Source organism: Helianthus annuus, chromosome 10 (genome assembly GCF_002127325.2).
Source record: "Helianthus annuus cultivar XRQ/B chromosome 10, HanXRQr2.0-SUNRISE, whole genome shotgun sequence".
Lineage (NCBI taxonomy): Eukaryota > Viridiplantae > Streptophyta > Magnoliopsida > Asterales > Asteraceae > Helianthus > Helianthus annuus.
This window is the reverse complement of record NC_035442.2, coordinates 73,350,243-73,372,463: the sequence shown is the minus strand read 5'-3', so window position 1 is coordinate 73,372,463 and position 22,221 is coordinate 73,350,243. Positions and strand designations below refer to the sequence as shown.

General features: G+C 38.9%; 1 long non-coding RNA gene and 1 other non-coding gene across 2 annotated transcripts; one reads left to right on the top strand and one right to left on the bottom strand.

The window, feature by feature from the left end:
- The first annotated feature begins 8,837 nt into the window (after positions 1-8,837).
- LOC110884652 lies at positions 8,838-10,858 on the top strand. Its single transcript, XR_002561396.2, has 2 exons — positions 8,838-9,237; positions 9,319-10,858. It is a non-coding gene; the product is annotated as an uncharacterized LOC110884652 (long non-coding RNA).
- A 3,898-nt stretch (positions 10,859-14,756) lies between these two features.
- LOC118483410 lies at positions 14,757-14,863 on the bottom strand. Its single transcript, XR_004870698.1, has one exon. It is a non-coding gene; the product is annotated as a small nucleolar RNA R71 (small nucleolar RNA).
- Between the last annotated feature and the right edge of the window lie 7,358 nt (positions 14,864-22,221).

Below are 22,221 nucleotides of genomic sequence, written 5' to 3'. Positions count from 1 at the left end.
AAAATTCTACTTGATGCTGAGGCCAGGTATTCTCATTTAGAGAAATTAATTCTTGATTTAATTATGGCTTCTGCTAAACATAGACATGATCTAGAAACTCACACCATTATTGTGAAAACTAACTTTTCTATCAAGAATGTTCTCAGGAAACTTCAAATGTCAGGTAGAATGGCAAAGTGGGCAATCAAGCTTATTGCATATGACATTAAGTATGAACCCAGGACTGCCATCAAGTCCCAAGCTTTTGCTGACTTTGTGGCTGATTTCAGTAGTGATCTACAAAGGGAAGCTGAATTAGAAGTTCAACAACTTGAGAAGACCAAGGATCCTTAGACACTCCTCACGGATGGAGCTTCAGATGTTAAAGGAACTAAACAAAGCACACTACTAAAATCACCACAGGGGACATTATACCCCAATCCATTGCATGTGAATTCCAAACCACTAATCATGAGGTAGAGTATGAGGCCTTGATAGCAGGTTTGCAATTAGCTAATAATATGAGGATCAGGTATCTTCAAGTATATGTAGATTCTCTATTAATTACTAATCATTATAACAATTCTTACACTGTCAAATGTGAAAAGCTAATCAAGTACTTAGAAATAGTCAGGAAACTGGCAGATTCTTTTGCTTTTTTCAGTCTACCACAGGTAGCCAGGGAAGAAAATGCAGAAGCTGACGCTTTAACTAACCTTGGATCATTCTTAAAGATGCCAGAAGATGTGAAAAATACTCATCACCCATGTTTTAACTCCTGCAATTGAGGATCACGTAACTATGGAGATAGTGGAGGATTCTGCAATCATATCTGGTGATCCTGCACAGTCGAATTCAGGATCCTAGATCCTTCCAATCCTAAGATATATACAACATGGAGAGATCCCTACAGGACAAAATCCTAAAGCTTTAAATTCAAGGAGACTGTGGAAACCACACTGGGGACAGAGCACTATTCTCAAGGATCCTTAGAACAACTTACTATAGGCCTACCACGAAGAAGGATGTTGTGGATTATGCAAAGAAGTGTGATGCTTGTCAAAGGCATAGTAATATTCTACACCAACCAACATAACATCTGCATCCTAAGAAGAAGCTTTTGCTCAAAGTCAGAAAAAAGGAAATGGCCAGTTATCAACAAAGAATGGCTGGAGCATACAACAAGAATGTCAGGATTAGAAGATTTCAAGTTGGTGATTTTGTGCTAAGAAAAACATTCCAGAACACTACAAATCCCTCTGATGGCAAGCTAGCACCAAAGTGGGAAGACCCCTATCTAATTGAAGCTGAATCAGGAAAGGGGGCATATCATTTGTTAACAATGGATGGTGATCTCCTACCAAGAGCTGGGAATGCTGTTCATCTCAAAAAATACTTTAAGTAAGAAGGATCAGGGATCCTCAGCGATACCGGTATTCTGATTAAGGATCCAGGATCCTCAAAGGATATATGATTCTACATTTGGTAACACATTACTTTCATTTTCATTTTCATTCATTTTATACTTATTACTTATCATAAGTTAAAGATGTTAATCAGTTAACATCTATTTTCACAAAGTTTAAGCTTTTGCAGAGTTGTTATCATTTTACAGAAGATCAAAGTGGTTAGCCAACTCTCCAAAGTTTATGGGCTTGTCCCCAATTATTTGGGCTTGTCCCCAGTTTCGCCAGTAGCGCACGATGATCCTGGTGCAGTTCAAGGCAGTGCGACCAGTACTCGTTTTAGGGGCTGACAATTTCATTGTACTGGCTGTACCCAGGATCCTACGTATAATGGTAGACGTACCATACATCCGTTCCTAAGGTTTCTAACGTTTTCACGTTAGCTAAGGTTTCGGCATTTTCATGTCGCTCAAGTTTGGATAGTCGCCAGTGAGGGCCATACTCCAGTTTACACAAGTTATATGGGCTTGACCCCAGTTTACATCCGTTTATATGGGCTTGACCCCAATTTACATCCATTTATTTGGGCTTGTCCCCAGTTTATTTGGGCTTGTCCCTAGTTTGTTGGGCTTGTCCCCAGTTACTAACTCTTATCTTATATTGGCTTAGTCCCAAGTTGTATCCTATTTCAGGTTTTTGGAGACAAACGACCAAGGATCCTTGATCCTTACCTTCCATTAAGGTTTTTCTTATGGTTATCCTGTTTATAATGATAAAGGTTAGGATCCTAACTTGGATTCTCAGGTATGATCCTTAACTATTTTGATTTTATTCATTATTCATTTGAATAACCCTTATACTTTGACAACTGAACTTATGATCCTTAAAATATACTACTTTTCGGAACTTTTCGACTATAGGACATTTAATCCTGGATCATATCCTAAAATTGTTAAACTTAATTTGTTTAACTTTTCTTATTCAAACAAATGTATATCACAACAATTGAAAACTAAAGGATACATAAGGATAGCAACACGGGAGATAGCCAAAAAGTTAAAGTTATTTTATTCACAAAACATTAAAGCTTTTATGGTTGTTAAAATTGCCAACCCACGTTTCTACCAGCAAAACGTGGCCCGTCCACATGGGTTGGCAAAGGGTGTCCGTTGTTTATGGGTCTTTGTAGTGCAGAAAATAAAAGACGGAAGGATAACGAGTGGCTTCATCCCCCAAACAGAGGATCCATCCACCACCCATTATCCTGCCTATTGTTCAAGGATCCATGAACCTTCACCCTAGAAACTACTGTCTAAAGTTATACAAGTTCTGAAGATAAGGATCCTTGATCCTAGAAGCTTTACTTTTCATAGTTTGCTTATTCAGCAATAATTTACAAGGATATAGAATCCTAACTTGGATTCTCTGGTATGAAATATTCTAACTTTTTCGAAGCTGTAAGTTGTCTCTTATCCTTTTTGGTTAAGGGTCATTGATCCACATTTATTCGAACATTTCAAGTTTTCTGTTAAAAGTTTAACATTATCATCAGATTTCCAATAACTTTCCAGTTGTTTGGTGATGATATCTTTGAAAATAGAAAGCATACATGAAAAATAAAGAGGAAAGAAACAACAATAGTTGTAGCTAAAAATGTTTAATGTTATTACCCATTCATTGTGTATCAAATCATCTGGCCTGGATTTCACCATCAAAACCGTGGACCATCCACCCAAGCCGGATAAGGCTATCTAACAGTTAAAGTGTCTATGCAGAAATTAAAGTGCAGGAAGGTTAATAGCGAACTGTGAAGAAGGATTCATTCTCCACAAATAGAAGGATCTTCTTGTCTGTAAAGGAATTTGAGGAGTTATCTCTAACTCTATATTTTGCAATGATCATTATAGCAGGTCTTATCAGTGACGACAGGCAGTGTAACAACTAGTTACCAGCAGCAACAGCTAGTCCGCTTCTGACGGAAATATGACAGCTGTGAATCCTTATCACAACTGCCATATTGGGGGCAATTGTTAGGGCATGAATTTTATGCTAAGGATCATCTATCCTGAGTCTGGGCATGGATCACGGATCCTTAATGGATGATGCAGACAATCTGAGGATCCAGAGTCTGAGGATCACGCGTCTGAGGATCACGAGTCTGAGGATCAGGATCCTTAACAGAACTTATGTTTTGCACGTTTTTAATGTGTAAATGCAGGTACTGGACGTAGTGGACCACTTCTTTGCTGGAATCTCGTGGAATATGCTTTTAGGCACGTGCATATTGAAGAAATAACCGTTAGTGGTGGTCATGGGTGACTTCCACCTTTTTCGGGAAGTTAGTTGTGACAACCCGGGGAAAATCTACATCAATCTTGATTTATCACTTCACTGCACTATGCGTACTCGTCAAATTTCGGGACGAAATTTCTTTCAAGTTGGGGATGATGTCACACCTGAGCAAAATCCGCAACAATTCTAATTATTATTTTACTCTTTCGTGCCCACTTGTCAAATTTCGGGACGAAATTTCTTTCAAGTTGGGGATGATGTGACAACCTGAAGCTTCAAGGTTAGTTCCTTCGGTTTTATGACACTCTCGTCCTTGTTCTAACCTATCTATTTAACCCGTGACCTTGATAAGCGTGCTAATGTATCTTGTAGTTGTGTGGTGTGCGTGTGTAACGGGTCAATCTCTATGTCATACGTATAAAGTGGGCCGCAATGTGTGTGTGTTTGTTTGTTGGAATCCATTAACATAACTAATTGAACTTGGCCCAAAGCACTTGATTAAACCTCTAGACTAGACCCAATCTGTTCGTATGGTTGTAAGTTATCGGCCCAATCCTTGGTATCGACCCAATCCATTGCTTTGTAAGGTATCGGTCCAATCCAGTGCTTTGTTAGCAAACAACTGGCCCAGTTTTGTACCCATATAATTACATGTAACGTAAATGGATATGTGCACAAGAAATACAAACCCTACTATTTTTCCATCTCTCGATCTTGGACGGCAGACGAAACCCACTTCTCTTGAATCCTGTGTTCTTGTGCATTATAATCAGGTTAGCACATGTATAGAGTAATAACGTAATATGTATATATGGTTTTATATATGTTGTGGATTGTTATGTGAATAGAATAATAACCCGCTATGGCCATGAGGGTATGAGGATATGTATTTAATTCTGTTTGATCTTGCTCAGTGGGGTGTAAATGTTTGATATGTGAATTTTCATGACAATTGAGATGTAGGATGACATGTTTTTTTAGGATGTAAATCGTGATGCCTCATAATCAGGGTATTAGCTTGCAATTGAATATAAGAACGATTTTTGGACTTCCTTGCAATATTAGATGGTAATTGGAGTTAACAGGAAGTAATAAAACGTAGATAGCTATGACTTGATAATTAACGAACGATCATGTACATGCTTGAGAATCTACGGCTTGTGAGTACAAACGTGATGAGACTAATCAGAATGAAACCTAGGATTTAATGTCATGCCCTGCATGAAAGAAACAACCTACAGATTCATGCGGATTGACGGTTTAGCTGGGTATTGTGTTATGAGTGCTGCGAAAGCTTTAATGTGCAATTCGTTGATAGCATTAACGTTGGGCCTGGTACATTAGTGTTACGCATCACAACTGGTTCACATCCACACTGGGCCGAAAAATATATGATTGGTAAATTCATGTATGTATGTATATGTGGGTTAATCTGATGGTTGCCTAGTAATGATTTGTTAATTTGATGTTTGTCTATCATAGGAATTATGAATAATTTCAACAAAGAAAAAGGTTGGGTTACTAAATTGGGTTGCATTATTTGAATGAAACCTGTACACGGGAGTGGGCCGAAGGTAATTAGTTACCTTACACTATGGGCCGATCCAACATATGGGTTTTGCAAGAGCCTGACTATTAATGTGCATCATTATATGCGATTGTTTATGTGAACTGTATGTGGAATGTGACATGAAACATAACTATGTGTGCAAAGTATACGTATGGCAATGTGTGAACTATTCGGAAACAAAACTATTTTGTCATTAGTCGCTACAGTAGAGATTGGCTGAATATTATAGATAAAGAAATACATCGGTGAATTATGTGAATGATAGGTGGTTTTTGTGCACGTAAAAACTGATTGTTATTGGTAACCCTTTTAGGAGGTGTTTGTTCAACTGTTAATCAAGTGCTTAATCTTACCGAGCAAACCAAAGGTGAGTTCATCTTTCTTGAGCATGCGTCCCGGTGGTTGGGACAGTCAGTGGGTATTCCTGGGAGGGATAAGTCTTTTGGGTAAAAACGGGAATGTTGGATAATATACTCTTCCTATCACCTTTAAAGTCCCTCCGTGTTGTTTGGTTACCTGGAAGGTAACATGGTATTAGTTAGTAGCGCTACTTAGGTTTGGCAACCTCACCCCGTACCTCGGAGGACGGGTGTTGAACTAATGACCTAGTCATGACCAATGCTTTGATAGGAGCATTGGAGAAAGGGCAAAATAATCAGAAGCCGTCTTGTATTGGGGTATTATCAACATTGTTTTCAACATTACTTTCGGAATTAAATTCAATGGATTAACTAAACACTTGGTAATCAACGTTTTCGTAAAACTATGAACTCACCAGCGTTGTCTGATACACTTGTTGCATGCTCGCAGGTCGTTAGGTATTTTGGATTTGGGAACTTGCTGTCTGGAGTAGCTGGAGTGGTCATGGGTCGACAGGAAGGATTTATGTGACTGATTTCTTGATATTATACTTTGGTTTTGAAACAGTTTAACTTCGTTTACTATTTGCTTCCGCTGAACTTATTGGTTTTCGTTTAAACTTATTGAAGATGTTTTTATTAATAATGGGGATTTTAATTATAACTTGTATGGGTTCAATGTAATTGGTGGCTCGTTATTGGTATGTCACACGCCTAACAGGGACACTCCCTATGTGGTAATTTGGGGGTGTGACATTAGTTAGTTGATTTTCCCTTATCTTTTTAAGGGGAAACAAGCTCATTTGAGGCACAAGTCGTGCACACCACAGAAAAAACACTTAACACACGAATTCTCTGCAAACACTTAGCAAAAAACACACACTTACACTAGAAATTCAATGTATTGAGCTTGTTTTCTTCCGAAGTTGTACAAGGATCACTATTGTTTTTGCAATATATTTGGTGATCGGTAGTTTCCATCACCCGAGGTTTTTTATGCCGGAGATCTTCTAAAGATCAAGGGCTTTTTCCTCGTATAAATCTCGGTGTTCATCGTTGATTTCATGTACTTGTTGTTCATACAATTAACCAAGCATCATACCTCACAAAATCAGATTTGGTTGCATTATCCTTGTGTGATTTTTGACCAAAACAATATTATACCGGTAAGTACAAAAAAAAACAAAATAAACCCTAAAGGGTTAACCGAAACTGGAAGCGTTTCAGATAACGTCAATATAAAAATCAACAACTGGAACAAAAAGCAAAGAATGGCGTAGCGGCGGTGGCAAAGGTGGACGGCAGGAGTTAGGTGAAGCGGTGGTACAGATGAAAGCTGGCACAAAAATGACGGGTTAGGTGTTTAAACCCAACAAATATACAACTAACTGTCAAAACCAACGATCGTAACAAAAAGGAGGGAACGGCGGAGCGAGTCATCTATGGTCGTCGGCATGAAGTGGGTGAGGCAGTGGGACAGACGGAAGGTGATGCACAAATGAGGATTTCACCTTTTATACCCAACAAATGTACAACAAAGTAATAAGTACAATACCTTAATACATAAACCACCCGTAAAGTAAAGAGTACAAACCAACAATGCTAAAACCACTTACAAATATACCATAACGTACAATACGGCTTAACGTATGAAGGGGTATAGTCCCAAAAACTCTGCCCAAGCGCATAGGACCATACTATAACTTCATCCCAAAAGCATCTTGAATAAGACCCTGCGCGGCCGCGCAACGGTTCTAGACAAGATTTGGGAAAGAACAGTCTTTGATGACCATGCGCTGGAGAAAAGAGACAAATATTCAGCTAACACCCTTGCGTGGGCTCGCGCAAGGGAACAGTTAGGCTTGAAGATAAAGTCCCAAACATTTTCGCGTGCATGAAATCAGGACTTGAACAAAATGAATCTTTTTTGTTGCAACAGAATGGACACGTGGCAATAATGTAATGGTTTACAGTTGTAGATCTTCTAGAAGGCCTTAAATGCTCATCGTGCATGGCTTCATTTGGTTGTAACCGAATGTGACGTGGCATAATCCTAGACACTCATCTAAATCACGATGATGACACTAACTTGAAGAAAGGTCTACACAAAGCCACTTTCCACATGGCATCTCCCCAACCGTGATCAGACCCACGATCCGTGCACATGGATGTGGAGTTAACTAGTTGACGGAACGAGATAACTGTCAATGGAAAAGTAATTTCCGTCACTCCTCCGTCACCTTTTTTGGCGCCAAAATCTTGGTTATAAATATGGGAATGCAGGTATGATCTCACAAGCTATTTTCACATACTTTCACAATTACTACTTCATTTTTTTTTCCTTTGAGATCATTGTACTTATTCTCACGCCGGAGGGTGGTCACGGAGAGAACCCTCATTATCCCCATGGCGAGTCTAACGGCTTTCTGTGTTGCAGTGTTCTCATGTGAAGTAGCTCCCAACCAGCGAATCGACGAGAGGATTAACCTTTTTATGCAGACACTAAACCCCGGATCTGATTGATCGATTTAGATCACTGTTTCTTCAACGTACATCACGTACGTACGACAGATAATTACGCACGTTCATTTGAAAATCATGCACGTTATAAACTAAAAAAACCTAATCACGCATGTTGAAAACATAAATCACGCACGTTATCACGCATGCCTACCTCCTAGTTCAAAAACCACATCCCCTATTCTACGATCTGAAACCATTGTTACTGCCCTCTGACTCCAATCGAATCAAAGCTTGGTCATGTTCATGCATCCTCTGTTCTACTATCTGAATCAAAACTTGGTCATGTTTCTTCGTCCTCTATTCTACGATTTGATTTCGAGGGTCGACATTTGATGAAACTTTTCAAAATCAACGATGAATTTGAACCCAATTCGACCAGATTGACCAAACAATAGCCAACTTTAAGTGAAACGAAAAGACAATTGAAACGAATTGGACGAAATTGATCAAACCCGGGCTAAATGAAAATTTGATATAATCACGCATGTTATATCAAATAATTACGCACGTTGTCGTACGTTTATTTTACACTTTCTCTCTCTCTCTCTTTCTATATATATATATATATATATATATATATATATATATATATATATATATATATATATATATATATATATATATATATATATATATATACATATATCAATTACTATATATAATGGATATTAGAGAGAGAAAGTTGATAAGTTGAAATTTAAGAGTTTTTGGATCAGCATGGTGTGCAAAGTACAAACAACAAGCTTCCGAAATGTATCCCGCTCAAATCCGTCTCTCTGACTCAAGAATCCCCTTCAAATTTTTTTGAATTCCCAAATGTCTGATGTTGCAGTACCTTTTTCTTGCCTGCCAGCTTTACTTTTCTATCATTTCAAATTCAAACACAAAATGAATCTGATATCTCCCACCATAATTCTCTCCCCCTTTCTCTCTCTACAAAACCCAGTTGTCTCTACAATCATTCATCATTCTATTCAAATGTAGGGGGTCTCGAAGACGATGACAGAGGGCTTGGTTGGTAGCCATATTGGTGTAACAAGATGACAGTGAGGAATTTCGGCAGAGCCAAACTTCCGGCGACCGAGACTAGGGTTCCGATCAACTTCTGGTGAGTCCTACTCCTCATGTATATTTCGTTTTAGGTTAGAATGGCCCACGAGTACTGATTTGGTGAAGGTTGTTAATCCAGTGAGCAGTTAGGGATTTTGGCGAGGAGATTAGGGTTCCGGCGAAACCCTTTCACTACATGTTGTCACCTCTGTCGACAATGGTATTTTGCCCGCATCTTTTCGGTTTTACACCTTATTTATATCATTTGGTAGCTATTTTTTATGTTATTGAACTAATTGAAGACCTGCAACGGTGAAAGTTCTTAGACTGGATGGTCTGTATATGATTTACGGATCTTTGTGGAATGCAGGAGATGGGGGTTGTCACCAGGTACATTCCACATTTGGGCTTTAGTCTATATAACCTTCATTTACTTATTTATTTACTTATTATTATTTTGGAGAGGATAAAAAGGATCTATTGCTGATGCATTTGTGAGTTTTAAGGCACTTATATAATGCAGAAGTTCTAAGGCGCGTATTAGCAGCATAAAGGAATCTATTGCTGATGCATTTGTGAGTTTTTTTTGTTGCTAAATTTCAAACATTTCAATCATATTGATTCATATGGCTCAAAGTTTAACCAGATTTAGCTAAATGTTGAGGAGATGAGTTGCATATATGTTTGTGAATTTTTTAGTTAAATGTCTAAAACTGAAACAGTTAATGAAAGAATTATCTTTTGTGTATTTTATAAAGAAGGGCTGTTCTAAATACTAATTATGTTATCTATAATAATTAATATGAACAAAGAACAATATGTTTGGAGGTCCACCCTACCCAAACCATTTGAACCCCTTAACTTTTACTCTTTTGATCCTTTTGCACGGAGGGAAAATCCTTACAGGTGGTACAGTTATAAAGTCCGAAGAAAACTTCGTACAACCCTCATTAATTGAGTTCTCACCGAGTGCCAACGTTGTGAAAGAACTTGGTCCTATCCTATATGTGCTGAAACTCACAAACCTATATATGCTGAAACTTAGTCAGTTATGAAACTCATAGCCAGTCAATAATGGAATCCGATCTCTACCGGGGTTAACCTGGTGGGGTCTTTTATTCCGATAGCTGGTTTTCTTATTTGTAATTTTGTTTCTTTGTACTTTGGGAGTCTAGCTATTGGCCAAGCTCTTCGTTTCTAATGATAATTTGCTTTGACTGTTCTAAAAAAATACACATTCGATAATGTGTGCCCAAACAAATTAATATGAACCAATTGGGATTTGTTTTTTCTCCTTTGAATTTATGCTTAAAGTCTGCTTTTTGTGTGTAGAAGCTTCACAAACTAGGCTAGCTAAACAAATCATGTGAGTTGGGCTTAACTTGTGGGATTGTCCCAAATATGATTTAATATCACTTTTACATGTGATTACTCTCTCTCATAGATTTCATGGCTGGAAGACATCGATCGATAGAGTGCTGAGAAACATTATTTCTTCTCTGCTCAACTGGATTTCTCGTAGGACCAATCATATGGAAACTTGCTGGAACTCTTGGTCCTCGAATCTCCTTTGTAACTTGTAATATGCCATAGTTGTTCTTTGTTTTGTTCGTTTGTATCCAACAGCTCTTTGCTGGAGGCGTTTCTTTCGCCTTGTTTTAATGATATCCCCCCCCCCCCCCCAAAACAAAAAATTTAATAAAAAAATAAGATTATTCTCTCTCATAAGTTCCCCCTTTACTCAAGAAATAAAGAAGAAAAAAAAAGCCATAAACATCTGCAAAGATGGAACATGTTTAGACATCTTGAATTACTATTATTTGTTTTCTTTTCAAAATGAAGTCTAAATAGGACGATAGTGATCACAAATAGCTGATACTTGACACACCAAATTATGCATAAGAGTAGAGACCAGATGTGAGGCGAAGTGGGACTTTGGGTAGTTCATGTAGGTTAGGTAATGAGTTATTAAAATGGGTATAGGATAAATAATGAGTTGTGTTCTACATTAAATAATTTGTAACTTATCTTCAAAATATATATCTTTTCAAAAAAATAAAATAAAATAATTTAAAGTGTAGGATAAATTACGAGTTGTGTAGGATAAATAATGAATTGTGTTGGGTAAATTTCAACGTGTAGGATGAATTTCAAAATATGTAGGATAACTTTTGATGTGTGTAGGCAAAAAAGTTAGTGTGGAGGATAATAGTCTTTATGACTAATTAATTAGTCAAAAATGATAATAAATGAGATAAGTGAAAAAAACTATTTAATGTTTTACAAAGTTACCCCTTGTTCTTTTTCTTCTCAATTAAATTTTTTTCTCAAACGAACCTTCCCCTATATATATATATATCGTTGTCGCCCCCGCCGCATCGCTATACACCTCAAATTGTCGCCCCCGCCGCATCGCGCGGGTTTCCTACTAGTATATATATATATGTATATATATATATATGAGTTGTTTTGACCAAATAATACTTGTTAATATATTCGGGTTATTCTGTTTATATCACAATTAAAGTTGCTAAAAGATTATGTTCATTGTATGACCATATATGATAATATGTCACTTGCAATTGTTTCAATATGTTGTACCTATTTAGCACTTTTTTAAAAAAAAAATGATACAAAAGTATAAACCTTAACATTAAACATAGCATTTGGTAGTTAGGGTGAATGTAGTGGGGGCGGTAACCCGCTCTGTACCGAATCCCACTCCACCGCCAACCTTTTTACCGAGCCAACGTTTATCGAATAGGGGGCATTTTTGGTGAAGCTTTACCGAGTCGGTGAGAGGGAGGGAAGGGGGAGAGAGATGGGTGTGTGGTGGGCTCCATTCCTTCTCAACCAATCACACATTTTCCCCTTTTAAAAAAAAAATAGTTTACCTAAACCCCATTAGGTAACCACCGCCAACGTTTTTGAGCATCAGTGAAGTTAATTAGGTGACTTGACATGACGCTATGTGATTGGGTGAATTGGAAGTTTACCAAATACCATTAGGTAACCACTTCCTTCACCCTTAAAATACCATAGTTACTGATGTGTGTAAAATGCAACATATAAATTACATCAAATGAGGCATAAAACTAACCCTTTTTAAGTACTAATGTTGGAAAAAGAGTGTTTTTGTCTTCCTTTTGTATTTTCAGGATAATTCACAAAAGAAGCAAAAAGACAGCTAAATCTAACATAAATACAAGAAAAGGAACAAAAGTGGATTGCCCGACCCCTCAACGGCATCCTCCCAAGCAGAAAAGAGAAGTCAGAAGACTGAACACGCCCCGTGCTCAGCCAGCACGGGGCCGTGCCCAAGAAACAGCAGAAAAAACAAACCTATAGAAGCTTCTATTGCCCACCACGGGGCCGTGTCCAGTGAGCACGGGGGCGTGGCGAAAGTACAGCAGGCGCATTAATTGTAATTGTGAATTACAATTAATGAAGAGAGAGAGAGTGTCAGACGGGCACGGGGGCATGTCCAGCGGACACGGGGCCGTGCCCAGCCTTCTGTTCAGCCTATAAATAGGAGTGCTTGGTTTCATTTCAACTCATCCCTTGGCACACCACCTCTCTCACACTTCATCCACCACCCACCACCACCATAACACCATCATCCACCACCATCATCCATTGTCCATCATAGAGTGTGTGAGTCGTCTCGGGATCCAAGATTGATCGTAAGAGTTCTTGACAATCAAGGCCATGTTTGCCTAAGTCTCTTACATCACTTGGTGAAGACAAGTGTTTAGTATAATACTTTTTATTTTTAATATTTTGCACTTTTTATTTGGTTTTGTATTAATGACTTTAATAACTAGTTGCTTATGTTGAAGGTGATCTTTCCTTATCGTTTGTCCGTGGTGTCTTGGCATTATTTTACTGTCTATATAAAATAAAAGATTTTCACTATTCATATCTCCACGGTCTATATGGAGGTATGTTGGCTACCTGGTCGGGGGTTAAGGGAATGGTTTGGTAAGGGTCTTGCCCTTGTTCAGCGTTTAGAGGTCCTGCAAGGGACCTTGGTCAAATTTAGTAGGATCTCCTTCATTATAGGTATTGGATGGCGGGGATCCAAACTCTTTGACCCCCTCATAAGTTAACTACTATTAATACTATAACCCGGCTATTTAGGACTGTATCCCTGCTGACTCAGACTACTTAGCCGAGGGTAACGTCACCGCCAAAAGCGGGGCCTACCATAATTTGCATTAATAACTTAATTCATTATCTTTCAATAATCCGACCCTTTAGGATTGTATCCTTGCTGACTCAAACTACTGGGTTGAGGGTAACGTCGCCTTCAAAAGAGGGGCCTACTACAATAACTAAGATAATCTCTTAAACAAGTGCAAAAGTGCGAAAATAATCAAAGGATATACTAATACACGAGTCGGATCCAAGTGATTCATCTTGTCTATCTGTTTTTGTTTTATTTTTATTTAGTTAGTTTTTATTTTCTTAGTTTAAAAACCTTTTCTAACTTTTTGATTTGATTAGACGTTGAGGATAAACCGGTACTAAAAGCTCTTGTGTCCTTGGACGACCTCGGTATCTTACCAACACTATACTACGTCCTCGATGGGTGCACTTGCCCATATGTGTGTTTAGTGTTAGTAAATATCGTGTTTTATAAATTTAAAACTTGGTTAAAAGTGTAAAAAGGGCTTAAAATATACATCAAAAATATATCACACTTCACGCACATCAAGGATTTTAAGAAAGTTAGGAATCAACGGCCTAATCATATTTTTATTTTTCTTTTTAATTTTTTAGGATTTTCTTAAGTTTTCAGCTTCTGCAGAGCTCAGCACGGGCCGTGCCTGGTCGGACACGGGCCGTGCCCAGCATCGTTACTGGCAGTTTTTAGTTTTCCAAGTTACAGAAGGCTGACCACGGGGCCGTGTCGGTGCAACACGGGGTCGTGTCCAACTTTCCAGTAACTGGGATCTGGAAAACAATCACTGTAGTTCCGACCACGGGCCGTGTTCGCTGAGCACGGGGCCGTGGTGAACCGTCTGACCACCATTCTTTTCGGTTTTTATTGCAGGACTTGGAACCAGACGCCATCCTACGTAGTGTATGAGCTCCAGTTCTAATAAGGACATAAAAGAACCTCTAGAAGAACCCGAACGCTTTCTCAGAAAAAGACTAAAAGCTAAAAACCAAGAGAAAGTTTTGGGGAATCCACCTATGGCGGACCAACGTACCATCATGGATTATCTACGACCCACCGTAGGTAACCTAGGCACCGCTATAAATGCACCGAATGTTGAAGCCAATAACTTTGAACTTCGGACGCATTTGATACAAATGCTCCAAAACTCCGCAACCTTCCATGGGCTTGCGGACGAGGATCCCCATCTACATATTACTAATTTCTTAGAAATATGTGATACCTTTCGAATCAATGGAGCATCAAATGACGCCATCCGCCTCCGAATGTTTCCTTTTTCACTAAAAGACCGAGCAAAAGCTTGGCTCAACGCCCTCCCAGCTGGATCGGTAAACACCTGGGATGAACTAGCCCAAAAATTTCTATATAAGTATTTCCCTCCCGCTAAAACGGCTAAATTAATGACTGAAATTAATACATATTCACAAGAGGACGGGGAATCCTTATATGAAACTTGGGAAAGGTTCAAGGAACTATTACGCAAGTGTCCACATCATGGCCTTGCGATATGGCAAGAAGTATCCACTTTCTATAATGGGTTGTTGCCACACACAAGGCAGACACTTGACTCTAGCTCCGGGGGACTTTTAGGTAATCGCCGCCCGCATGAAATATATAACCAAATTGAGGAAATTGCTCAAACCAATTTTCAGTGGCACACCCCCCGAGGCAATAAATCTATTGCCCCGGGCGCCCATAAGGTTGATGAAAGCACCTCTTTACAAGCCCAAATCGAGGGCCTTTCTTCGAAAATAAAAAAATTAGAAATGACAAAAACAGTCTCGGTTATGGCTTGTGAAGGGTGTGGTAGGCCTCATGAAAATTGGAGTTGTATGAAAGAAACAGACGTTCAACAAGAGTCGGTAAGCTACATTGATAATAGACCTAGGCCGTCGGGTCCTCCAACGGGCACTTACAACCAAGGATGGCGAAGTCACCCAAACCTTGGTTGGAGAGAGCCCGGCAATAGTAGTAACCAACAAACCCAACGAACAAACTTTCAACAACCAAGAAACGAGTCACAAAATTTCACTCAACAACAAGGTGGACGAGAAAGGCTTGAAGATACTGTATCTCGCCTCATCTCCGACACTGAAAAGAAAAACTCGGAAAGGTTTCTACAATTAGAGTCAAATTTTAGAAATCAACAAGCTAGTATTCAAAACATAGAAAAACAATTAAATCAACTAGCTCAAAATTTTTCCGAGAGACCACAAGGTGCATTACCAAGCAATACCGAAACAAACCCAAAAGCGCAAGTTCATCTCATCACATTACGAAACCGCACCGTGGGGCCTGCGGAGGCACCACCGCCGACAGAGGAAACTGTACCCTCGCCTCTGCTGGAGAAGAACTCCCCTCCGTCATCAGAGCCTACCAAGGCTTCTCGAGTTCCGTACCCCGGTAGGTTAATTCGTCAAAAGACCAATGAGCAATTCGCAAAATTCGAAAGTCTATTAAAACAATTGCATGTCAATATTCCTTTTATTGATGTCCTAACCCAAATGCCCAAATACTCTAAGTTCATGAGGGACTTCCTCACTCATAAAAAGAAAATTGAAACTTTGCAATTAGTTAACTTAGGCGAAGAATGCTCTGCTCTCGTACTCAACAAACTTCCCCAAAAGAAAATCGATCCCGGAAGCTTCACGATTCCCTGCTCAATCGGGAATTCCCCCGTTCGTAATGCACTAGCCGATCTTGGGGCTAGCATTAACCTCATGCCCTCATCAATGTTTAAAAGACTCGGCCTAGGAACAACGAGTCCTACAAAAATCAGCATACAACTTGCTGATCGATTCGTTAAATTCCCGCAAGGTGTCATCGAAAATGTCCTGGTAAAGGTAAGCAAATTCGTCTATCCGGCCGACTTTGTCATACTCGATATGGAGGAAGACACCGAGGTCCCCCTCATACTAGGGAGACCATTTCTTGCCACCGCACAAGCAGTGGTAGATATGAATCATGGAACGCTCACCTTGAGGTACGGGGATGATGAAGTAAAATTCGGAGTTGGGAAGAGAATAGAAGACGACGACCCGGTCAACTACATGAAGGTTATTGATTCGAGTTTGGATGCGGCTCTCCGACGGTGTAATATGGGATGCCAAACATCCCACTCAGAAAATATATAACCTCACATTGGGTCTAGCCAAGGACCCTTATAAACGTGGCACACCACGGAGGCATTCCGCGGAACTATCCTTAGTTTAGTTTAATCTTTTCGTTTTAATTTTGCAGGAATAAAACACACTCATGGTGGTAAAGGATGAAAAGGGGAACGATAAAAATGGCCCCATGCATAAGAACAAGGCAACCCGACATGAATTTCTCCATTACAGAAGGCTCAACACGGGCCGTGTCCAACCAACACGGGCCCGTGCTGAACCCCCTGCAGAAAAATGCCCAGTTCAGGTAACTGGACACGGGCCGTGTTCACCAGACACGCCCCCGTGTCCAGGCTTCTGTCTCATTTCTTTAATTTTTGTTACTGGCACCTGAACACGGGGCCGTGTCCGGTCCCCACGGGGCCGTGTCCAGACTGCCAGTAACATAAATCTTTGCTTTTTAACACCACATTACACATCCAATCAACCTAAAAATTTATTTTTGGGACACATTGAGGACAATGTGTAATTTAAGTGTGGGGGGGAAGCTAAAACCTTGAAATTTTGCAAGTCCTATTAACAAGCCTTACACAAAACTCTATTTGGAACCGCTAATCACCCCAAATTTTTTCAAAAACTTTTCGTTTTTTTTTACTTGTCTTGGTTTAATTTGAGAATAACAAGTTTTAATAAGGTTATATTTTTATAAATTTACAACCGATAGCGTCGTGATAACAAGAACCAACATTAGAAAATTATGAAACGGCATAACAAGCTTGGTTTAAAATTCGATTATATATACTTGATCACATAAAAACCCTTTCCCACAAAAGTGAGTTTTGAGCCTTTATTGAGCATACAAATTTACATCTTTAGACTAAATGCTCATTTTTCATTTCTTGTGTGAATAGCCGCTTGGTTGTTACGACTCTAGAACTTGCCACGACGATTCATTCCCGGTCCTTACCAACTTAAACCCAAGTAAGTAAATGATGGAGGCATTAGGACTAACCATTTTTCTTTCTACACCATTATTTTTCAATTTTTTTTACCACCTACCCAAAATCCCCCTAGTTAACCCCTTTGAGCCTAAACCTTTCATTTCTTTACCCTAAAACCTTTTCACCCACCAAAAAAAAAAAAAAACCCTTTTTATTTTCACCCTTTATTTTAGTAACAAGCTCGGTTTTTCGTGTGAAAAAAAATGATGAAGTTAGAAATAAACAAACAAAGCTATTAAAACAAAAAGCTTGTTTGGAGAAATACTTCGAAATAAAAAATCACTAAAACAAAGTGTTTTACAAAAACCGACGCTTTTTACGCTTTTCGCCATTTTACTAACCACTAACCCAACCACCCACCTTTAGCCCAAGCCTAACCCTTCACCCAAAAAGCCCTCTTGATATTTACAAAGGTATATAGTTAAAAAGGAGGAGGATTGATTGCTTGGCAAGCTTATGGTAGGAATAAGTTCCATGCCGCTCTCGAGTGATTCACTAAAAATACACCTTCGGCCGAGTGTTGAGTGATTTCTCCCGTGAGGTATGTGAACTTGTATATAAATGAAATTTTAAAAAGGCATGCTATGCCCAAATAAGTAATTTTTCTTATGAAACGTTCTAAATAAATCATAACGAATAGGATTGTAAATGAATAAAAATAAAACCAAAAAGATCTTGGATTCCCGACACTCTATAACAAGCCAAAAACCTTCTCTTCTACCCATTCCATTTGGGAGTGTAAGCCACATATTAAAGAGTTTTGCTTGAGGACAAGCAAAAGTTCAAGTGTGGGGGTATTTGATGTGTGTAAAATGCAACATATAAATTACATCAAAGGAGGCATAAAACTAACCCTTTTTAAGTACTAATGTTGGAAAAAGAGTGTTTTTCTCTTCCTTTTGTATTTTCAGGGTGAAATGAGCTCAAATTCACAAAAGAAGCGAAAAGACAGCTAAATCTAACATAAATACAAGAAAAGGAACAAAAGTGGATTGCCCGACCCCTCAACGGCATCCTCCTAAGCAGAAAAGAGAAGTCAGAAGACTGAACACGCCCCGTGCTCAGCCAGCATGGGGCCATGCCCAAGAAGCAGCAGAAAAGACAAACCTATAGAAGCTTCTATTGCCCACCACGGGGCCGTGTCCAGTGAGCACGGGGGCGTGGCGAAAGTACAGCATGCGCATTAATTGTAATTGCGAATTACAATTAATGAAGAGAGAGAGTGTCAGACGGGCACGGGGGCGTGTCCAGCGGACACGGGGCCGTGCCCAGCCTTCTGTTCAGCCTATAAATAGGAGTGCTTGGTTTCATTTCAACTCATCCCTTGGCACACCACCTCTCTCACACTTCATCCACCACCCACCACCACCATAACACCATCATCCACCACCATCATCCATTGTCCATCATAGAGTGTGTGAGTCGTCTCGGGATCCAAGATTGATCGTAAGAGTTCTTGACAATCAAGGCCATGTTTGCCTAAGTCTCTTACATCACTTGGTGAAGACAAGTGTTTAGTATAATACTTTTTATTTTTAATCTTTTGCACTTTTTATTTGGTTTTGTATTAATGACTTTAATAACTAGTTGCTTATGTTGAAGGTGATCTTTCCTTATCGTTTGTCCGTGGTGTCTTGGCATTATTTTACTGTCTATATAAAATAAAAGATTTTCACCATTCATATCTCCACGGTCTATATGGAGGTATGTTGGCTACCTGGTCGGGGGTTAAGGGAATGGTTTGGTAAGTGTCTTGCCCTTGTTCAGCGTTTAGAGGTCCTGCAAGGGACCTGGGTCAAATTTAGTAGGATCTCCTTCATTATGGTATTGGATGGCGGGGATCCAAACTCTTTGACCCCCTCATAAGTTAACTACTATTAATACTATAAGCCGGCTATTTAGGAATGTATCCCTGCTGACTCAGACTACTTAGCCGAGGGTAACGTCACCGCCAAAAGCGGGGCCTACCATAATTTGCATTAATAACTTAATTCATTATCTTTCAATAATCCGACCCTTTAGGATTGTACCCTTGCTGACTTAAACTACTGGGTTGAGGGTAACTTCGCCTTCAAAAGAGGGGCCTACTACAATAGCTAAGATAATCTCTTAAACAAGTGCAAAAGTGCGAAAATAATCAAAGGTTATACTAATACACTAGTCGGATCCAAGTGATTCATCTTGTCTATCTGTTTTTATTTTATTTTTATTTTTCAGCATTTAGTTAGTTTTTATTTTCTTAGTTTAAAAACCTTTTCTAACTTTTTGATTTGATTAGACGTTGAGGATAAACCGGTACTAAAAGCTCTTGTGTCCTTGGACGACCTCGGTATCTTACCAACACTATATTACGTCCACGATGGGTGCACTTGCCCATATGTGTGTTTAGTGTTAGTAAATATCGTGTTTTATAAATTTAAAACTTGGTTAAAAGTGTAAAAAGAGCTTAAAATATACATCAAAAATATATCACACTTCACGCACATCAGTTACATAATCAGTATATGCATAAAAAAAATCCTTATGTGTATACGTTTGGAAATTTAGATAATTATAAATTTTCATATAAGCATCCAATTTGACTACATAAATCCTTGTGTGCATACGTTTGAAATTATTTCCATTTTTTTAATTGAGTAAATTACGTTTTTAGTCCCTGTAGTTATATTGCTTTTACTATATTAGCCCAAAATAGGATTTTTTAACAATTGTGCCCTCGTGGTCTCTATAACTAACTATTTTGGCTCCTATGTCTAACTCCACCCCTAACCCTGGTTAATTATTTATCACATGCAAGGGTATTTTTGTAATTTCCCTTCCCCTTTAAATCTAATTTCTATCTTCGAACCCAAATTTCAAGAACACATCATCATCTTTATCCTTCCCCTTTTCACTTTCTCAAAACCCTAGCCACCATGTTCGCTTTCCAGGAAGAGCTCAGATATAGAGGAAGAGAAGAGTGAAGTCTGCCGTCATGAGCATTTCCTTCATGAAATCTTCAACGATCGGACAAATCCCAGTCCAATCACCTCTGAGTCTCCATCTACCACCTAATCCTCCATCTAGTTTATCTCAGCCCCCTCTAAATTCGTCCAAAGATAGTGGTCTTGGGCCTTTTTTGGAGCCGCATGGTGACATCGCACAACAGGCGCCACCTGTGATTGCTAACCCTAGTACCCCCTGCCGAAACTGTTCTCGTCTCTGGAAGATTTGAATCCAAGTGAAGCGATTTCCCGCATCAAGCCCCTCTTATTCATTCCCCAGAAGTTGTTAATCAATCACTAGGGATTGAGGAGGTTGAAAATGATGTTTCGAAAAAGGCTAGGAACGGCTCCCCTGAGTAGGGATGAGATTTTTTACCGAAATACATACTGGTACCATATCGATGCCGTACCGCACCGATCATAAACGGTACCAGTATCGGTAATAGATTTTTTGAAATTCGGTGTCGGTATAAAACGGTATCGATACCGGTATTTTTCGGTAAATACCGGTATTAGTACCGAATTTAATAATGACTTTATGTACTTTGTTATTATCTTAGATCCCGCTATGAAGTTATATATTCTTGAACATTGTTTTACAAAAAGCAATATCAAATTTCTTTTGTTTGGTTATTTTTAATCAATTATGATGATTTTTTAGACATGTTGAAATTTGGATGTAAAAAGTCGAACCCATGGATGTTTACCTTTTGATTTTTTGACTACTTAATATGTTTAACTTTTGTTTACATTTCTCTATATATTACTCTAGCTCAGTTAATAATGGATGGATGGGTTGCACATGAAATGTTTTTAGGTAAAACAATGGATGACACCAAAGCGATTCCAATGTGGTAAAGTACCGAAATACCGGTACCAATACTGGTACCATACCTGTACCGAATCTATAAATACGGTACCGTAATCGGTATCCACATTTCCTCAATTTCAGCAACGGTATTTACGGTATCGGTACCGGTATGGTACCGTACCGGTATCGTACCGATCTCATCCCTACCCCTAAGAAGGGCTTCAAGTCTATCAGGGGCAGGGATTCTAATACTTGATCTGGTGATGAGGAATTAGATGCAATTCGCAAACTTCATGTCGCTCAAGATGCAAAAATCCAGTAAGAATTTGATAAAGCCCATGGATTCACGAGATCCTCTAGAAGTCGTGTCAATCAAAGGAAACCCCAATCTGTTTCTGCAGTGCCCCAATCTCTGGGTTTGAAGTGTTCTTGAAGATGATGATTGTTCTTGAAGATCTGGGTTAGAAGATGATGATGTGTAGATGATGGGTTCTTGTTCTTGAATTTGGGTTTTGTTTTCTTATTTGTTCAAGTTCATGAAGATCTGAAACTGAACTGTTGATTTAATTTGTTTTTTTTATTTGTTCAAGTTCATGAAGATCTGAAACTGATCTGAAACTTTTGTTTTTTTTTTATTTTGTTCAAGTTCATGAAGATGATGATGTGTTCTTAAAATCTGGGTTAGAAATAAAAATTAGATTTAAAGGGCAGGGGAAGTTACAAAATTACCCTTGCATGTGACAAATAATTAACCAGGGTTAGTGGTGGAGTTAGACTTAGGGGCCAAAATAGTTAGTTATAGAGAGCACGGGGGCACAGTTGTTAAAAAAACCTATTTTGGGCTAATATAGTAAGGGGCTGTTTGGCAACATCTGAATGGTTAAGTGCTGAACCAGTAAGAGGTCTGGACCATTAAGTGCTGAACCAGTAAGAGGTCTGAACTTGTATAATGCTTA